This window comes from Canis lupus, chromosome 23 (assembly GCF_003254725.2).
Source record: "Canis lupus dingo isolate Sandy chromosome 23, ASM325472v2, whole genome shotgun sequence".
Lineage (NCBI taxonomy): Eukaryota > Metazoa > Chordata > Mammalia > Carnivora > Canidae > Canis > Canis lupus.
Window position 1 is genome coordinate 15615640 of NC_064265.1, and position 21694 is coordinate 15637333.

At 38.8% G+C, this 21694-nt stretch overlaps 1 protein-coding gene across 13 annotated transcripts in view; it reads right to left on the minus strand.

The window, feature by feature from the left end:
* The window catches only part of RBMS3 (RNA binding motif single stranded interacting protein 3), a 1287947-nt gene that overhangs the window by 1082225 nt on the left and 184028 nt on the right, over positions 1 to 21694 (minus strand). The window lies entirely within an intron of this gene.

Below are 21694 nucleotides of genomic sequence, written 5' to 3' on the forward strand. Positions count from 1 at the left end.
CAATGTTACCTTCTTTAGATACATTGTTTCAATTTCTACAAACGCCCTTCCAGGTGAAAATGATCAGTATTATTACACAGATAAAGGTATATGTAGAATAGACTGACATTTATTTTTAAAATTCCAGGATAGTTAACATACAGTGTAATATTAGTTTCTAAATAAATAAATAAATAAATAAATAAATAAATAAATAAATAAATAAATAAAAAATATTAGTTTCAGGTATACAATATCATGATTTACCAGCTCTATATATTGTTCACTGCTCATCAAGATGAGTGTACTCTTAATCTCCTTCACCTAATTCACTCATTCCCTCACCCATCTCCCCTCTGATAACCATCTGTTCTCTAAAGTTAAGGTCGTTTTTTGGTCTATTTTTTCTATTTCTCACTTTGTTCACTTGTTTTGGTTATTAAATTCCACATGTAACTGGAATCATAAGGTATTTCTCTTTCTCTGACTTATTTCACTTAACATTAGACTCTCTAGCTCCATCCATGTTGTTGCAAATAGCAAGATTTTGTTCTTTTTTATGACTTAATAAAATTCCATTGTATATATTACTCAACTTTTTTTTCCATTCATATATTAATGAATGCTTGGGCTGAATACATTTTTAGAAGTGTGTTTATCTGGTTTTGGTATCAGGGTACTGTTGAATGAATTTGGAAGCTTTCCTTCCTCTTCTATTTTTTGGAATAGTTTGAGAAAAGTATGTATTAACTATCTCTTATATGTTTGGTAGAATTCACCTATGAAGACATTTGATCCTGAACTTTTGTTTTTTGGAAATTTTTAGAGTACTGATACAATTTCATTGCTGGTAATTGGTCTGCTCAAATTTTCTATTTCTTACTTGTTCAATTTTGGGAGGTTATGTGTTTCTAGGAATTTATTTCTTCTAGGCTGTCCAATTTGCTGACATATAATATTTCATAATATTCTCTTACAATCCTTTGTATTTATTTGGCATCAGTTGTTATTTTTCCTCTTTCATTTATGATTTTGTTTGAGTCTCCTCTCTTCTTTTTGATGAGTCTGTCTAAAAGTTTACCAATTTTTGTTGATCTTTTCAAAGAACCAGCTCCTAGTTTCCTTGATCTGTTCTACTGTATTTTGTTTTGTTTTGGTTGGTTTTGGGTTTTGTTTTTTTGTTTGTTTTTTGGGTTTGTTAAAATTTCTATTTATTTCTGCTCTAATATTTATTGTTTCCTTCCTTTTACTGTTTTGGGGGTTTGTTGTTCTAACTCCTTGAGGTATAAAGTTAAGCTGTTTATTTGAGACTTCTCCTGCTTCTTGAGGTATGCCTGTATTGTTATACTCTTTGCTCTTAGCACAGTTTTATGGCATCCCAAAGATTTTATTTTTTTTTAATTTTTATTTATTATTTATGATAGTCACACACACACAGAGAGAGAGAGAGAGAGAGAGAGAGAGAGGCAGAGACACAGACAGAGGGAGAAGCAGGCTCCATGCACCGGGAGCCCGACGTGGGATTCGATCCCGGGTCTCCAGGATCGCGCCCTGGGCCAAAGGCAAGCGCCAAACTGCTGCGCCACCCAGGGATCCCCATCCCAAAGATTTTAGATCATTGTTTTTGCATTTTCATTTGACTCCATGTTCATGTGTGTGTGTTTATTTCTTCTTTGACTTCTTGGTTGACCCATTCATTTATATTTTTTTTAAGATTTTATTTATTCATTCATGACAGACACAGAGTGGGGGGGAGAGAGAGAGGCAGAGACACAGGCAGAGGGAGAAGCAGGTTCCACGCAGGGAGCCCCATGCAGGACCCAATCCCAGGTCCCCAGGATCACGCCCTGGTCTGAAGGCAGCACTAAACCACTGAGTCACCCAGGTTACCCCCCATTCATTTTTTAATAGCATATTACTTACCCTCCATGTTTTTGTGCTCTTTCCAGATTTTTTCTAGTGATTGATTTATGGATTCATAGCATTGTGGTCAGAAAAGTTGCATGGTAAAACTTCAATTTTTTTTAATTTGTTGAGACTTATTTTGTTGCCTAATGTGTGATCTATTCTGGAGAATGTTCTGTATGTACTTGAAAAGAATGAGTATTCTGATGTTTTAGGGTGGAATATTCTGAATATATTCTGGTCCAATCTGTCATTCAAAGAGACTTTTGTCATTGATTTTCTGTTTGAATTATCTGTCCATTGATATCAGTGGGGTGTTAAAGTCCCTTATTACTATTGTATTACTATTAATTACTTTGTTCATGTTTGTTATTAACTGTTTATGTATTTGGGTTCTCTCATAGTGGGGGCATAAATACTTACAGTTGTTATATCTTCCTGTTGGATTGTCCCCTTGATGTTTATGTAGTGTTCTTCTCTATCTCTTGTTACAGTCTGTTTTAAAATCTACTTTATCTGATACACGTATTGCTACCCTGGCTTTCTTTTCACTTTCATTTGCATGATAAATGCTTTTTCAATCTTTTGCTTTCAATCTGCATGTGTCTTTAAGTCTGAAATGAGTCTCTTGTAGGCAGCATATATATGGGTCTTGCTTTTTTATCTATTCCATTACCCTGTGTCTTTTGATTGGAGCCATTCAACCATTTACATTCAAAGTAATTATTGATAGGTATGATTTTATTGCCTTTTTGGTAATCATCTTGTAGATGTTTCTGTAGTTCTTCTCTGTTCCTTTCTTCCCTTGCTCTCTTCTCTCATGATTATATGACTTTCTTTACTGATATACTTAGATTCCTTTCTCTTTATTTTTGCATAGGTACCTGCTGGTTTTTTATTTGTGTTTATCATTCAGTTCATATATAGCGTCTTCTGCATATAGCAGTCCATATTAAAAGTTGGTGATCACTTAAGTTTGAACCTATTCTTTACTCTCCACCACAACATTTTAGGCATATGGTGTCATACTTTACTATGTATTTATTTAGTTATTTATTTAGCAGGGGTGAGGGGGACTCACTTCACTGAGTCTTTACAGATATAGTTATTTTCACAGTTTTTGTGTTTCCCACTTTTCTCACCCTTACTTATAGTCTTTCCTTTCCATTCAAAGAGTTCCCCTTAATATTCCCTATAGGGCTGGTTTAGTGGCCATTAATTCCTTTAACTTTTGTGTGTCTGGAAAACTATTTTTCCTTCTATTTTGAATGATAACTTTGCAGGATAGAGTATTCTTGACCACAGATCTTTTCCTTTCAGCACTTTGAATATATCATGCTGCTCTCTTCTGGCCTGCAAAGTTTCTGCTGAAAAATCAGCTTATGGAGTTTCTCTTGTATATAATTGCTTTCTGTTCTCTTTTGGCTTTTAAAATTCCCTATCACTATTTTTTTTCATTTCCATTACTATATGTCTTGGTGTGGACCTCCTTAGATTGGTTTTGTTGGGAGACCTCTACCTCCTGTATCTGAGTTTCTGTTTCCTCCACCAGATTTGGGAAGTTTTCAGCTATTATTTCTTTAAATAAATTTTGTGCCCCTTTTTCTTTCTTTTCTCTTTCCAGGATCCCTATAATGCTTGATGGTGTTATTGTGTTCCCTAAGTCTATTTTCATTATGCATAATTTTTTATTTATCTCACATGCTCAGCTTGATGATTATTTTCCATTACTCTGTCTTCCAGGTCAGATTCATTCTTCTGCTTCCTCTAGCCTATTTGTTCTATCTAGTTTATAAATAATTTCATTTATTATGTTCTTCATCTCTAAGTGGTTCTTTTTTTTATCTCTTTTATAAAGGTCTCCCTGATGTCCTCCATTTGTTTCTCAAATCCGGTATCTTTATGACAATTACTTCATGTTTTAAAAGACTATATTCATTTATTTGAGAGAGAGAGAGAGAGAGAGAAGAAGAGAGAGAGAGAGGAAGAGAGAGAGAGAGAGAACACAGAAGGGGGATGGTGTAGAGGGAGAGGAGAAGCAAGTTCCCCAATGAGCAGTGAGGCCAACATGGGGCTTGACCCCAGGACCAAGGGATCATGACTCAAGCTGAAGGCAGATGCTTAACCAACTGAGCCACTCGGGCATCCCAATGACCCTTACTTTAAATTCTGTATAAGATATATTACTTATCTCCAACCATTTAACTCCCTTGCTGTATTTTGTCCTCTTCTTTCATTTGGGACATATTCCTCTCTCTCTTCATTTTGTGTAACTCTCTATGTCTGTTTCTACATGTTAGGAAAATCAGTCACATCTCCTGCTCTTGCAAGTAGTGGCCTTATGAAGAGGTCCCATACTGGGTCCCCTGTTCACCAGAACCTGGCATTTCAGGCATATCTCGTGTGTGTGTGTGTGTGTGTGTGTGTGTGTGTGTGTGTGTGTTCTGCTATTTTTGATGAGCTGCTTTTCCTTCAGTCTATTTGTCTGCAGGGTTCTCTTTGCCTGTTGTAAGCAGTGTTTGCTTCCTCTGGTGTTAATGGAGCAATATAAGGCTGCTTTGGGCTTGAGTTGAATCAGACTAGGCATTTTACCAGAGATGCAAGAGCACCAAACTTCAGAATGTTTTCCCCTGTGCTGTCCCCTGAGAGGCTTTCATTGTTGGATAGTGCCTGCAGTCAGACCAGTCATCTATTCTTGGACCACTTCTGGGGCCACACTATGACTCTTATGTTTGGTTATCTTCCTCTCCCTCCAGGGCAAGGGTCACTTTGGAGTGGTGTTGGCCTCTGTTGGGGCTGCTTGCACACTGGCTAGGCTGAGGTACCAGTCTGGATGGGCTGGGGCCAAAAGCATATGGGCAGAGAGGGGATCTGTAGTGGCACAGGGGATAGGAAGCATTAGTGTCAGCAAGTCAGGTAGTGAGAGTTAGAGCTGCACTGTTTCCTACAGGCAGCCATATGCATATGCTGGGAGATGGAGAGGATATAGCACTTGCTAGCTCCTTTGTTTCTAAAGGAATCTCCCAAGATCTCTATCCCTCTGAGACATACTTCTGAGGTAAGTAAACTATTCTCCCTCCTCTATACCTCTAGGTGTTTTTCAAATGCTCTATACCTCTAGGTGTTTTTCAAATGTGCTTCCATGCATTATCTGTGTAGGGCTGTTTGTTGTACTGTCTTTTAAAGGGCAAGAACTCATTCTCTTCTTGCCCTTTTGTGTCTTCCAGCATAAAGCCCACTGATTTTTAAAATTCTAGTTTTTAACCAGTCCCACTGGTTTTCAAAGCCAAATGTTATGGGGATTTATCTTCCCCATGTGGTCTCCCAGGTGTGAGGGTCTGTCTCTCTCCTCTCCCTGGGCATCCTTTCCTCCCACAGATGACCACAGTCCATTTCTCTCAACCATGTCTTTGCCCTTCCTGCCCTCCTCAAGGTGGCCTCTCCTCTACATTTAGCTGTGAAGTATTTTTTGTTTTGTTTTGTTTTGTTTTTCTGCCAGTCTTAGTGTCATTGTCTGGGTTTTTTACACTGATCTGGGTGTTTTCTAGTTGCATCCATGGGTCCTCCTACTCCAACATCTTCCCCTGAAATCCTCATTTAGACCCACATTTAGAAAGCAGCAATCCACTCCAGAATCCACTCCATTCTAGATTCAAATGATGGCCAGTCTTGCATCAGAGGCTTTAAATGCCATTAGACCAGCATTTTTCATACTGAGCTATCTGACTGGTGGTTTCTCAAGGAACTATGTGTCTTAGGAAGTCATTTTAACCCTCTATGCCTCTGTTTCCTCACCTGAAATTCTCAAATAAAAATAGTAAATTAAGACTGTTGTAAATTAGGACTATTCTAAAATCATACATATAAAGTGCTTGAAATAGTCCTGGACACATGGGAGTTGTTTATACCAGTTAGGTACTGTTTTTATTAATATGGGTGTGACTACTGAGTAAATAGATGGCTGAAGTAAAATAAAAAGGGGGTAAGGTCCATAAGGAAATAAACATGGCAAATCCTGGGGTGACAAAAGTAAACAAGCTTCTTATATACAGGGTTGTGGCACCCCCAGTAGGTGTGATAGAGTATGCAGTGTTTCTAGCACTTATGTGCTAATAAAATCCTTTTTTCAGAGCACATCTATTAACATCATTAATTCATTTAACAGATGTTTGTTGAGGGCCTATCATATATCAGGCACTGATACAATGATGATCTGTGCAGCTCCTCTCATATGAAGCTAACAGACACAGGGGAAAAATACAAGAACAAGTAAAAAGCAAATAAAGTTACAAACCGTGAAAGGTTCTGTGAGGTGGAATCTGAATGTACCTTTGAACACTGGGAAAGTGTAGAAGGAAAGAAGGTATTCCAGGTAAGGGGCAAGGCACAGGGGAAAGGAAAACAACTCATGAAAATTTTCCATGAAAATCAGAATTTAATCTGAAACTAACAGTTTTATTCCTCTTTGTTGTTCTCAAAGACTGATGTATAAACTCAGCAGAAACTATATCTATTTACATCAGTTTTGTCATTTGTCCAAATTCCTCTGTTGTTGCTATAATCATCAAAACACAGAATGGGGGGAGGGGTCCTGGCTGGTTCAGTCAGATAAGCACCTGCCTTCAGCTCAGGTCATGATCTCAGGGTCCTGTTATGGAGCCCCACATCAGGCTCCCTGCTCAGCAGGAAGCCTGCTTCTCCCTCTCTTCCCTGCTGGTGCTCTCTCTTGCTACCTCTGTCACTCTTTCTCTCTTTCAAATAAATAAATAAAATTTTTAAGAAAAGAAAGCACAGAATGGTACAAATAGAGAAGGAATTAGGAACTCTACATAAACATTAATTATGTAAATCAGGAAACTGAGAATAAGTGAGGTTCGGTGACTGGTGCCCCAATTTGGTTGCCTGGACCCACACTGTTCCCATAGCATCATTCTCCATCCTCACAGAGCATCATTTCTTGAACTAGAAAAAAAAATTAGCAAATATTTCTCAAGGTTGGCATAATGCTAGATGCCTAGAGCATTTAAGCAAATAAAGTGAATAACAGTATAACTCCTGTCCTTTGGGGGCTTAGAGTCTGGCTTGGAAACCAGGTAGAAATACAGGGAAGTAATGCAATCAAGTTTGAATAGGATCTCAGGATAGGAACCAATAGAAAGAATAGATGGCACTTCACAATATCTAGTAAATCTAAAAGCACTGATTATTTTAAGAATCTAGAGATGGGTTTGGGGTGCCTGGAGAGGTCTTTTGCAAGAAATCCAATTTGAGTTATGTGTAGAAAGTCTGGAAGGATTTGAAAGCAGAGTGAAAGAGAACATTTCCAAATGAGGGTTATAAAGGAGATATGAGGAAGTTCAAGATGTGTTGTATTTTGAAGAGTAATGAAGCATGGGAATAGCAAAATAGGGAGTGGCAAAGTCTAGGCAAATCAGAATGATCAATTAGTGGATCCTTTGATATGAAACCACTCAAAAGTAGTATTCAGGTCTTTATGGATCTCATTTGGCCTTCGTTCATTCTTTCATTTACCTATCTGATATTTAGTGAGAGCCTGTTCTATGCCAGGCAGTGTTCTAGGCTCTGGGGATATACGAATGAACAAAATATAGTCAAAGAAAAGAAATATCCTTTGGGAGCTTATATTCTAATTTGGTGCTTCTCGCACCTGGCTACACATTACAATTTCCTGAGAAGCTTTTGAAAGGGACCTGAGGAATCTTAAATATATATTAAAAGTGACAGAAGCCAGTCAGGCTACATACTATAAAGTTCCAACTATATGACATCCAGGAAAAGACAAAATTAGAGACAATAAAAAAGATCAGTGGCTGCCAGGGGTTCAGAGTGGGGTGAAGAGAAAGATGAATAGGTGGAGCACAGGGGATTTTTAGGGAGATGAAACTATTCTGTATTACACCATGATGGCAGATACACAACATTTGCACTTGTCAAAACCCGACAGAACTGTACAATACAGAGTGAATCCTAATGTAAACCATGAACTTTAATTAACAATGTATCAATATCAGTTCACCAATTATAACTAAGGTACCATACTCATCTAGGATGCAAACAATAGGTGTCACTATGCAGGAAGAGAAGGGATATGTGTGAAATATCTATACTTTCACAATTATTCTGATAAACTATTCTAAAAGTTAAACTGTATTAATACTAATAGGTTTTTTTTTAACTAGAGATTTTAATGAAGAAAAAAAATATCTGCACTGGGCCCCACCTGGAAACTCCAATTAAATAGAATGATGGGTACTCAAAGTGCCCCCTATGCTTTTAAACCTACCATATCAAGTGCTAGCAAAGATATCAAACAGCTGGAACTTTCGTCCATTGCTGGAGAAGAGTGCAAAACGGTGCAACCACTTTGGAAAACAGTTTGAGTCTAATAAAATTAAACATATACTTACCATATGCCCTAGTAATCTCACTCATAGGTATTACCCAAGAGAAAGGGAAACATATTCACACAAAAACCTGTGTATACATACTCATAGCAGATTTATACATAACTGTCAAAAACTAAAAACAATCTAGAAGTCCTTTAAATGATGAATTTAGGGGCATCCACATGGTGGAATTCTACTCACCTATAAAAGAGAATGAACCAATGATAAAACATGGATGAATCTCAAATACATTTTGCTAAGGGAAAGAAGCACTGTTCTAGTGAAGTAAGATCATCAACAAATAAGCAAACATGCAGTAAATATAGCACTACAAACTATAAAAACATAGCAGGGAAGAGAGATAAGGAGTCTGAGGATTTGCAAATTCAAATAGAGTGGTTGGAAGAGGCCTCCCTGAGAAGAGACTTGAACAGTGTGAGGGAGGGAAACCTTGTAATATGGCAGGACAGTTCAGATTTTACAGGATGGCATAAGAAAGCCATTGTAGGTTTTTTTATGGAGAAAGGTCATGAATTTCTATCTTAAGTGACCATAATGGCTACTGTTGGGAAAATAGATTCTTGTGGTTTGAGAGAAGAAGCAGACCAGTGAGGAGACTGTTTACAGTAGTAAAGGTGGAAGATGATGGCTGAGAGAAAAATGCATACTGCACTACTTCTCCCCACAGAGACACACACAGAGTTTTGAAAAGGGACATTCTCTTCCTAAATGGAACAGAAACAGAGCATCTCCAACAGGAGATGTATGTAGCTTGTGCAAAGTGTTAATTAAGCTGGTTATGTCCAGAATAAAAGGAGAAAAATGCTCACTTTAAAGTTATTGAGACAAATGGTTACTGTCTTCATTGAAGACTGGCAGTGGAAAATGAACAAAGCTTAGTCTGATTAGCACCAATTTGTCTTCCACAAGTGTATGTGATGAGAAGGCTACAGGACACAAATGGTAGGGAGAGGGGACACAAGGAAGCCCTTAGAAGACCTCCTCTGTTTAGAATTCTCTTCTGTAAGCAAAGTCTTACTTAAACCAACTGCTCAAAACTCTGATACCTGGGATGCCAGCGAATGGGGTTCTGGAAACAATACTTTCAAGTCAAACTATGGAACCTGAAAAATCAAATCACTGCCCAGGTTCCATGATGAATAACAGGCACAAAGAGCCAACATTCTTTGTTGCTATCTTAATTTGGGTTTTCCCTGAATCTAATCCTACAATAGGGATTCAAGTGCAAGCATTTTTGGGGAGACACAGGAAGCATTACTAAGGAAGTGGGGAAATGACATACTGAAGCAAAGGCAGTTCATCAAGCCAGCTTCCCTTGTAGATAAATGGAACCTAATCCTGAATGGAAATTCTGGGGAGCTGTGTAAAATAATACCTAGGAGTTACATCACTCAAGGAACTAGGGAGCTGGGGTATTTATGCATCAACTGCTGTCAGTCATGGGTTAAGGGCTGCTGAAAAGCAGGGAATAGGTTATTTTCCAAGCATTGCTAATCTCTTACAATGGAGGCTTTGGAAAAAAAGTCTTCAAAGAAAGGCAAATACTAGCATCTGGAAGTCAAAAGGAGCTCTCATAAGATCCAAGGGATAGAGCAGAGCACCCACACATTTTGCTATACAACAGGATTCTTCTACATGCCACAACAAGACATTTCTTTACATCTGGCCAATATTTCCTCTGCACAGGAAATGATTTCAACAAATTACAAAAAGGAGGAACTCTTCCCTCCATCCATTTCTCTCAAAGCACTCCTCATTGATTTATCCATTACATTATTGTTATAAATTAATAAAGTAAGGCACACGTTAATTTGCTTTATAGGTTTCTCAGCCACTGATTTCCTATTATCCCTTTCTATTACTCAACTCACTGACTCCTGCAGATAAATTGTCTGCAACGCAAATGCATCCCAGACTCTTGGATTTTATTAAGTATATAAAAGGTGTGTGATTTGTATTAACAACTCAACTCATCATCCCATATTCAAAACTTAGCCAATTAAGCTCAAGTGCATATTAAAATAGGAAAGAGATTCCCAATTCCTAGTTAGTATTCTTACTGCCTAATGAATTGCTCATTCTTTCTAATTCTAGTGCCATTTCCTTAATTTCCTTTTAATTTCTAAAATGTAAGAGAAACATGTCTAATTTTCTAGATGTGTGAAAATATATTGTCTTAATATTGCTTGTTAAAATTTCTTAAGAACATTGAAAAAAGTGCTATAATGAGTGATAAGTAATAGATTCATTATCTGACACAGTGCCAGGTATATAGTTGGCACTCAGTAAATGCCTGCTGAAAGGATGAATGAGCTTACAGTTCTATGACTAACGCCCATGAACAAATCAGGAGACTAGCTCAATTATTACTATAACAGCTTGTTTACTTATCCAGTGGCTACTGTCCTTATAGGTTTTTGGTGAGCCTGGTAAAGTGAAAAAATATGCTTTTATTTATACAGTTTCTTAGGGCTAATTGGTAGTTCTTTATTTTTATAGCCTTTTGGTGCATTAATAAATTTCAATAAGAACAGGAACTATTAATTCACTCATTTATTCATTCAAAATATTTATTAAATGTTAACTATGAACCAGGACTCATGAATAATTTCATAATGCAGACAAGGTTAAAATGATGCCCAGCCTTCTAGAATATCATTTGTGGTGAACAGTTTATAATACAACCATAGTTCAGCCTACAGAACAAGAAAACTGACTACAGAGGGATTCAGGAAAGTTTCATCCAACATGGGATATCTGAAATGAGTCTTCTTCTGCCTGAGGACATTTCTAAATGGTGAAAAAATAGAGAAAATCATATTGGGTTTTTTCTTTTTTTTAAAGGAACATGTTGTAATGTCACTGTATTAATCAGTGTTCTCTGCAGGAAAAAATATATATACATATATATTATGGATTATATATATTTATACACATATTTTATAAATTATGTATACTACACACACACACACACACACACACACACACACACACACAGAGTTGCTGTTGCATCCTTAAATGCAACTGTAAGCCAACCAGCTAGTTATAGTCTTGAAGAAGAATTATTTCTCTTCTTCTGAAAACCTTAGTCTACTTTCAAGGTCTCCAATTGATTAGATAAACCCACCCACATTATGGAGGGTAATCAAGTCTACCCTTAAGTGTTAATCACATTAGAAAAAACACTTGTTTCAGAGCAACGTCTAGCACAAGCAATGTTTGAGCAAACAACTGAGCACCATAGCCTAGCCAAGTTGACATATAAAATTAACCATCACAGTCATGGAAGCAGTGGCTCTAAAAGCACAATCTCCAGTCAGAATAATCATTACCTGGGAACTTGTTAGATTTGCAAATTCTTGGGCCATCCCCAGACCTCCTGAACCAGAAACTCTGTGGGTGGAGCCCAGCATTGTTTTTTTAACAAGCCTTTCAAGTGTTTCTGGTGCACACCAGAGTCTCAGAACCAGTGGACTAGAGTATTAGGTTCACTACTTGGGTCATGAAGTGTTAACACAAAGGAGGTTATTAATTGCCTTATTTTTCATGAGCCTTAGTCACTTGATTGATAGATTCCATGTTTAAATGGCATATGTGATAATCCCAGCAACATCAAGTTGTATTCTAATTTTGGAGAGACAACAAAAGAAGGGACTATTGATTGTTTATAAATCTTTATCCACAGATACTAAATAATGAATCCATTGAACTCTTTCACCATCACTATCTCAGCTCTTCAGCTCTAAGACTCTGCTAAACTGGCTTCAATTTCCTTGACTAAGGTCAATAGGACCCACATAAGAATTTGCCTTAAGACTCTTCCACAGTCCTTCTGTTGGTATTGATCATACAACGGGAACTGTTTCTACACTGCTTCACAGCAGTTGAGAGAGACAATATACTAAGAGAACCAGTGGGAATGGTTACTGTTTCTTTTCAGTGATTCACTGAATTCTTTTCAGTGATTTAAGTACCCTATTCATTCCCTGGCCCCTGGGCCTTTTCTATCAGTTATCTGTCCCCACAGTAATGCTGTATAATAACCGCAAAACTTGTTGGCATGCAACAATACATGTTTACTGATCACGTGTCTTATGTAGGAGGCTCTGCTGACCTAGGTGGGACTCAGTCGCATGTCTAAGGATTGCCTGGATGTTGGTTAATCTAGGGTGGCCTTAGCTAGATGACTGGAGCAACCAGACTCTGCTCCATGGTGCTCATCCTCTAGCATCCTCACCGAGGCTCCGTCTTGTGATGACAGCAGAGTGCAAGAGGGCAAGTACAAATGCAAAACTGCTTACATAAGCCTCTGCTTGCATCATGTCTAGTAAAATATCATTGGCCAAAGCAAGTCACAGTTCTGAGCCCAGAGTTGGGGATGGAGACATTGCAAATTACTTGGCAATGGGCCTAATTTATCCAGAGAGGTAAATTGAGGCCATGTTTAATATCTACCTCAGTCCCTAATTGGAAAACTCTTCCCTATCTCCCCTCCACACTCTTTACCTGGCTACTTCTTACCTTTCAGATACAACTTAGGTGTCACTTTCCTGGTAAACCTCAAAGTTGGACTCTCCTGTGAGCTTCCCTGTAGTTCACTATAACTTCCATTACTTATATGGATATAAGTTAGCAAATCCAAGAAAACTAACTGAGAGGGATGCTAACAACATATATTTGAAAAAGGTTGAGGTTTTGATTCCTAAAAATGACTGATGAACTATAGTAAATGTTTATTGGTTTGGTTTTTTTGTTTGTTTGTTTTGTTTTTTGTTTTGTTTTGAGATTTTTAGCTTCTGGAATAAATGACATAAAACTCTGTTTAGTATGAAGACTGATTTTCCTCACCATTATCCACTCATACTACTCTGCTCTTCCATATGCCATCCCTTCACCTGTAACCTTTCCCCTCTGTACCAAACAAAATCTTCATATTTCAAGGTTCCTTCAAGCTTAGGCAGTAGCTATCCCAATAATCCCATAGCACTCCACTTACCTTTATTACCACACTAATGAGTCTGTTTTACAATTTATGGTATGAAGACAGATTATTTACACTTGCTAATGGGAAGTTCTGGTATACAGCCAGACTGTGCCCTCAACAGTGCAGGGACAGAATGGAAACTTACCCAGTGTGCCCATCATGAACCGGTGTCCAGGCACCTGTGTGAGCATCAGGCAGCAGTCTCACTCTCTAATTTCCATCATTTGATTCCAATAAGCTTAACTAACTAGCTCACGTTCTGATTTCCAGTTTCCTTTGGGTCACTAAAGCCTCACTGAAAACCTTAACTTATACCTTAAAATTCTTCACTTAGGTAATGCTATCTAAGCCTGGGTTGATTAGACCCTGCTTTCAGTGTAGTTCCCTGACCTAAAATTCAAACATAGTAGTAACACTAGCCCCCCTCCCTGCCACCAACATACATGCAAAGGCTCTGTTATTTGCATGGCAGGCCCCTTCTACTTCACCCCCAAAAGCCATTTCTCTTCTGTAGATCTCCTGCCTGTACACGTTCCCACTGAGATCTCAGCATCCTGTTCAGGTTGGCAGCAGACTTTTAGGACTGATCTTATCACTCATTTCTTCTCATCCTTCCTCTGTTCTCTCTCTCTCTCTCTCTCTCTCTCTCTCTCTCTCTTTTATAAAATATTCATTTCCCACAGTGTTTTAATTCCCCCAAAATTTTGTTTTCCACCTCCATTTTCTCTTAGGAAGTTCCAGCAGCTGAAGAACCATACCCCGCCTGCTTACCTGACAGTCTGAAATGGGAAACTAGATGATGGGATCTTATAATTAAAAAACAACAACAACAACAAAAGAAACCCAAACTCAGCAAGTACACATCATTAGCAGGAAGCACGTTGGTCCCAAGAGTGGTGATTAGGCATTTAAAGAAATAATAAGGATGGAAAACTTGAAAATTGTACAGCAAAAAACATTAAAAATAATCATTGACTGGCCAATTTTGTAAAGTCAATGACTTGCAAGCAGTTTGATTTATAACATAAAAGGGCCTTTTAAAAAAATTAACAGACCAATGTGCTGTGAAGTTCCCTAGTCATTCTTCCAAGGAGGCAATGTAGGCTGAATCAGGAAAGAGTTTCTACCATGGATACTGGGGCTCTTTGCGGCACTGCCCTAACTTTACATGTGATTCCTGGATATGGCAACCAATTTCATTTCCTTTTTTTAAATTTATTTTTATTTTTTTAAAGATTTTATTTATTTATTAGAGACACACAGAGAGAGAGAAAGAGAGAGAGAGAGGCAGAGGGAGAAGCAGACTTCATGCAGGCAGCCCGATGTGGGACTTGATCCTGGATCTCCAGGATCACACCCTGGGCCGAAGGCAGCACTAAACCGCTGAGCCACCATGGCTGCCCACATTTCCACTTTAAACCAGAAACTAGTTCCAGACCCACATAGGCCATAGTCTACTGGCATTTTCTACTGGGTGTACTGGAGGCACTTTGTACTGTTTAGATTCCATTTGTTCCTGCAAATACACTCTCTACCTTTCTTTATTCTGCTCTGGACTCCAGGAGACTATCTCTATGAGCTTCATCAACTAGATCCCCTAACTTCTGAATCTAGATGAGTTAAATTAGTCACTGGCAGGAGCTCCAAGGATGGCAGGAGAGAGGTTGGGATCTTTATTTCCCCGGTTTCATACCTACCAGGCTGTATTCTGACAAATATACACTATACCTACAGCCATATCTGCTGTTGATGGCTCTTTCTGATTGGTAAAGTAAGTTCTGAGATCCATCCTTCTCTTTGATCTTTAGACCTATAGATAGTGATAATAATTTTCTATTATTGCTGATGCCAGAGTGCTTCACTAGCCACTGATGGCTTCTCTTGACCCCACTCACAATTTAGTGAAAGGGTTCTGAAACTCTTTAATTGTGCCTTCTGAGCTTGCATGAATTCAAATTCACTTATGTACAAACTGAACATTCCTCATCCCTCACCTTCCCATCCCCAGCAGCTGCCTTCTGACCCTTCTCCTATATAATCTGCCATAGTGAATGGCTCCACCATCTATCTATATGATAGGACTATCCAGAAGCCTGGATCACATGTATGTCTCCTCCCCATCTCACTACTATCTATCAACCATCAAATTTAAGACTCTGTCATATCCTTCCACTTCCCTTCAATCAATCAATTATTTATTTGTTTGTTTGTTTATTTATTTATTTATTTAATTCATGAGAAACACACAGAGAGAGAGAGAGAGGCAAAGACACAGGCAGAGGGAGAAGCAGGCTCCACACAGGAAGCCTGATGTGGGACTCGATCCCAGGTCTCCAGGATCATGACCTGAGCTAAAGGCAGATGCTTTAACCGCTGAGCCACCCAGGCGTCCCACTTCCCTTCAATCCTACTCCACAACAGCATCATCTTTTATCAAATTCACTGCAACAGCCTCCCAAATGATCTCTGTACCTTAGATTGACCCATTCCAAATCCAATTCCTTTGACTAACTTGCTGATTTAGTTTGGTATCCTCTAAATAAGTCACCCCTCTTTCTTTATCCCAGTTTTTAATTGTGTTTTATCTCTTCATCCATATTGACCTAGGGTTGACATTTGTCAATAAGATGGTCATGTAGTATATTAGCTCCAATTCTCACAAGAATTAGGCTAGATGTTAATCTTCATTTGGCTGAAAGCAGAAACAAGCTCAAAGTACATAAACAAATATTTCAGGGTCACATTGTAAGAAAGTAACATAATCAGAATCTGATTCTGTGAGAATCTAATGCCCATATTCTCTCCACTTCTGCCTCTATATGGTAGATGATACATGAAGAGGTCAGTATCCAGTGTTTATTTTTATTCCTACAAAGACTCAATGAGGCAGCTGGCAAAGGAGAAGCCCATGGTTTCCTTTTGGCATACAGCAAACCTTTCACAACCAGCGGAATCAAAGATTAACAAAGGCAGCTCACAGTGTCAAAATGTGACTTCTTCAAATGACTTCAAACGGAGTCCCAAACTGTCTAGATATACTGAGCAAATTTATAACAGTCAACCAAGTATCCCCATCCTTGTTCCCCAGCTCTGCCTTGACTTTGGCTTTCACTGAGAACTTCGAATTGCACAGTAAACCTTTTGAACATTCCTCCTATGTTAACTTACCAAGTAGCCTTTCCCCAATATCACTTTATCCTTGGGGCTAGGCAGAACCCAAAACAGAACCTCCTTATTTTGGAACCTCAGTCAAACCCTACTTCTGGCTGGCAGTGTCCATTTTATTTCCACATCACTAAGTCCTCACATTGCTCTGAGGTACTTCTACAGTAAGGACAGAAGGGCCCAGGTAACAAAAGCCCTGAGAAGAGAGCAGTGGAGTTAAGGGTAAGAAGGAAAGGGCTCTTCTTGAGGCTGACAATTGAGAGAAAGGGTCAGGCAGCAGCATATGCCTAAGCCTTGCTGTGAAACTGGTGGCATCATTCATGACTTAGAAGAGCCAAGCTCACCTCTGCTCCATCATGGTGAGGTCTGGGATTTGGATAAAGTTGGAAGAGGCATCTTTCTCATCACCTTAAACTCTACTCTTATACAGTCTCCTCATCATAAAGTGGGGGGAGGGGGCAGGGCATAAAAATGTTTGTTTTGTGATACTGAGGTAAGGGGTAAAAGAGATTCTGGGAATGGAGCTTGTGATACACCACCTGGCACAGGGCAAGATCTGAACATACACTAGCTAGATCTTTTTTTTTCTTTTAATTTGTTTATTTATTTGAGAGAGAGAAAGAGACAGCATGAGCTGGGGGAGGGGCAAAAGGAGGGAGAAAAGCAGACTTCCCTCTGAGGAGCCTGAAGCAGGGCTCCATGTGGGGCTCTACATGAGGCTTGATCCCCGGACCCTGAGGTCATGACCTGAGCCAGAGTCAGACACTTAACTGACTAAGCCACCCAGATGCCCCCACTCACTAGATTTTTTTTTTTTTTTTTTTTTAATGATAGTTACACAGAGTGAGAGAGAGAGAGGCTGAGACACAGGCAGAGGGAGAAGCAGGCTCCACGCACCGGGAGCCCGACATGGGATTCGATCCTGGGTCTCCAGGATCGCGCCCTGGGCCAAAGGCAGGCGTCAAACCGCTGCGCCACCCAGGGATCCTCCACTCACTAGATCTTAAATATACATTTATGTGGCTCAGACAAGGCATCTCTTGAAATCCATTCTGTTAGGAATTTCTGGGAAGATCCAAACCTGGAATGGGCATAATCAAAATAATAAGAGGAAAAAACCAAAACAGACAGAAAGAGAAGTCTTAATCATGCTTCACAACGGAAAATTTTTGAAGACAGATGGACCATTCTATGTAAATCACATGCAAATATACCTTATTATATAGACCAAGCAAGTCCCAGTTTGAGGTCATAAGAGACTGGAATTTGGAAACCTTTATGGTGACCTAGGGTTTGAATTAAGTATATGAGAGGCAGCAATATAACTTTGAAAATATTCACAAAGGAGAAACCAGTGAGGGCAGTGATGGAGGTAATATCAGTGTTTGACTGGAGAAGGTACAGGTATGCTAGCCATGGGATGTATGGTAACTTGTGATTTGGATAAAGTTGGAAGTATGATAAGTTCATGATAAGGAGAAGGTAGAAGGAAATGGAAGAGCATTTCTGCATCAAATATACATACATTATTTAGCTGGGCAGTTTATAATTACTTTCTGGGAATCTCAGCATGAGATAGCACTTTAAGGGTGATTTAGTCCCCTTTGAGGAGTCATTTTGAGTTCTGAGAATCACAAAATATGTGGATTCACATATATATATACACACATTTCAGTGACTATTCATCTGGACACCAAAATCCATAAAGTTGATAGAAGAGCTAAAAGATTTGATACTTAAAAAGGGAAAGGTATATAATGATGTGGGCAGTCATTTAACCCCTCATGGTCTAGTTTTCTCATCCCCATGCATTTTGTGAGGCTCCAAAAAAGATGACAAAAAGCCATTTGTAAGTAACAATAACAGCAATGATGACTTTATTAGAACTTCTCGAGCTCTGACTATGTACCAGGCACCATTCAACACCTTCCATATACTTTTCCCTGCAATGCTTCCAATGAGGCTCCAACATAGATATGCTAAAACTGTTTCCATGGTGGTGGTGTGGAAATTGAGGCTTGCAGGGCCCTGGGGTTAGGTCACAGGAGCAGCTAGTGAGAGAAAGAGCCAGAGCCCAATGCTGCCTCTCTCACCTCAGTATCTATGGATATTAATTATTGGGGCTTTTCAATATGCATCTTGGGGAGCCCCCTAAACCTGGCCAATCTGACACAAAGAAAATATAAGAGCTGAAATGAGGCACAGCAGGACTAAAATGGAAAAAGTCAGAAGTTTAAGGTTAAAAATGGAGAGAAGCCTGACTCACTGAAGAAATGCCCTGGCCATTGTTCTCTTAGCTAAGATGGAAGAGTCAGGCCTAGGTGAATTCCAACAGGAGGGGAAAGGCTGCTGTGCCTCACCCATAAAAGAAAGCAGTGAGGAAGGCCTGGGATAAAAGAGGAGACACAAAGCATATCAACAGAGCAGGGAGGGCATAGCCAGGCAACAAACAAGAGAACATCCTAATTGTTAACAGAGACAAGGAAAACAGGCAGAAGGAGCAGGGTAAAGGCTGCCTGGTGTCACTGTCCTCTGGGGAACAAGAAAAGAGGCAGCAGCAATTGAGGGCAGCTTGGGGGCACGTCCTTAGAGTTTATTAAAAGCACAACTGCATGGGGACCAAATGGGAATGTGTGCTACCAGTTCTTCCCTTAATGCTTTCCGGAAATGCTCTTCCTTCTAAACATTAGAGTTTCAGATTTGTTGGAGGCTGAGGAAGAGAATTTTGAAATTCAAATTTCTCAGAGGTAGAGTTCTTCCAGGCTACGAGTAGAAATAAAGGCTCTCGAATTTTTTCCGTTAAGGCCTCCAAAAGAAAGGCTAGAGACCTTACAGAGAAAGGAGCCAAAACAATTTTAATGACATTCCTTTCACGTGCCAGCCAGGAGCTTGGTGGAGGCTGGACTTGAGGTTTCCCAGCCTTAAATAAGACTACTACCCAGCAGTGTGAACCATGGACTTGCTCTCCATGCCAAGAACAAATCACTTCTAAGTGAAAACTGGTGCCAATTCTTTGAAGAATAACCTGGGGATATCCATCATAACACTAAGAATTAGTGATTCAAATTTTAATAATTTTGCCTATAAGATATAGGGATATACAGGGATGTGTGCACAAAGATATGTGTTGCAGCTTTATTCGTAATATTGAAAATCTGGATTACCTAAATGATCGTGCATAAGAGGTTAAGTTAGTAAATAATGCTGCATCATATAATAAAATATTTGCACCCCTTAGTCTATTTTTGGCAATATAGGAAGATCTTCAAAATATATTCATTAATAAATAACAACATCCAACTTATATAACGTGAAAAACCTAATTCATATTAAATGAATTTACACACAGAGTTTAATATACTTTTGTGTGCATAAAAACTTCTAGAAAAAATTATTGAAAGAGTTGTTTTCACAGTGAGAGGTAAATTTAGGGCATATCTGAAATGGAAAAAGTTTTAATTTTCATTTTATATCCTTCTGTACTGTTTGCATTTTTAAATCATGAACATGGATTTAAAAACAAAACAATATTTTAAAAGTTGAAAAGAAGTTTCTCTATGAGGGATTATAGTTGAAAATGGAATCGCTTTAAAATTAAGATACAAATCCCTGAGCAGAAACTATAGTAAAATGGAGTCAATACTTTAATAAATTTTTTATCCTTTATGACCAACTAGAATTTATCTCAGAGATGTAATAGAGGTCTAATATTAGAGAATCTATTAACAAAATACATTATTAGACCAAGGAAGAGGAATTACATAATCATCTCATTGAATGCCAAAGGACATTTGGTAAAAAAGTAAAAACTGATTAAAAAGAAAAAAAAAACTCTATAAATAGTAGATTGTAATAATGGATAAACAGTAAGTATCTGAAAACAATAGCCAACATCATAATTGGAATTATGGAGACATTCCAATTATACAGGACATCTTATACTTTTGAACTTTTTAAATGATGTTCATATCTGAGTTTTACATTAAAATAATTATATTTCAGAATCTGTCTGGAAAATTCCTCTGAAAGGAGCGAGACAGGTAAATATGTGACCGTCAGAAAGCATCCTCAGGATTGAAAAAGACCTACCCTCACTCAGCAGCCCCAAATCAATCGGCCAGAGCAGTTGCTTGAGAATTTAGATTGTACCACCAACATGTTTGAGAACGTTTTAACTCTTCTCATGTGACCTTAAATTATCTTTATGATGTGTTTTCCTTCAAAATCATCCATCAAGAAATTACCAAGTACTTTGTCTATGATCAAGACTGTGCTAGGTTTGATACACACAAAATAGAAAAACACATAGGAAAAGGAGCAGGGCCCCAAGAGCTCCTAGGAAATGTCCCCATGTGAGGGGAGGCAGTAGACCGTGACCAATGCCAACATCAGGGAAATGCTTAGCAGAGGACTTTGAGTGGAAGAGAGAATGGCTGTGGGTAGGATAGGCTGAGTTTTGAAAAAGTTTTTAATGTTTTTGTAAGTGTGGAAAGTTTCGAAGGTGACAGTGAGGAGGCAGGAAGGATGGAGCTGCTCCTACAGAAGAATGCTGAAGGTGGCAAGTAGTCCTCTGCAAAACCACGGGTACCACAGAGACACCAAAGTGTGGCAAGATCACTTGGTGCCAAGTGTGAAAATATAGGGGTTATTTGTTCATAATGGGACACAGGTTCAAGAGATTGAGAGAAGATAAATGATTGGGTCTCAGAGCTCAAGTGGATTGGAGGGGTGACTTTTCATTCACTAACCAGGAATTTCTAAAACAAGAAGCATCACTGGAAGTCAGAATCTTAACCCTAACTTTGACACATTGATGTCAGACTGTCCATGGTCACTAATTCTTGTGTTAACTGTTCAGCAACAAATCCAAGACTTTGATTGAGGGCTGGTGGCCCCCAATTTGGCATTCCTTACATCTTACTCCACCACTGCATGAATATGCCAGAGGTTATTGAGCATTTTGTATGTGCAAGGCACTAAAAGATAATGGAAGGAATGAAGGCAGAACTGCCCCACCCCCCTCAGAAAAAACTCAAGACAGTAATTCTTAATGTTAGCATTGTCAGGATCACCTGGAGGGTTATTAAAATACACATTTCTGAGACTCATGCTCAGAATGTTTAACTTGGTAGATCTAGAGTGGGTCCCAAGAATTTGTGTTTCTAACCAGTTCCAAGATGCTGATGCTGCCAGTCTAAAGATTACACTTTCAGAACTACTGACCTATGAGAAA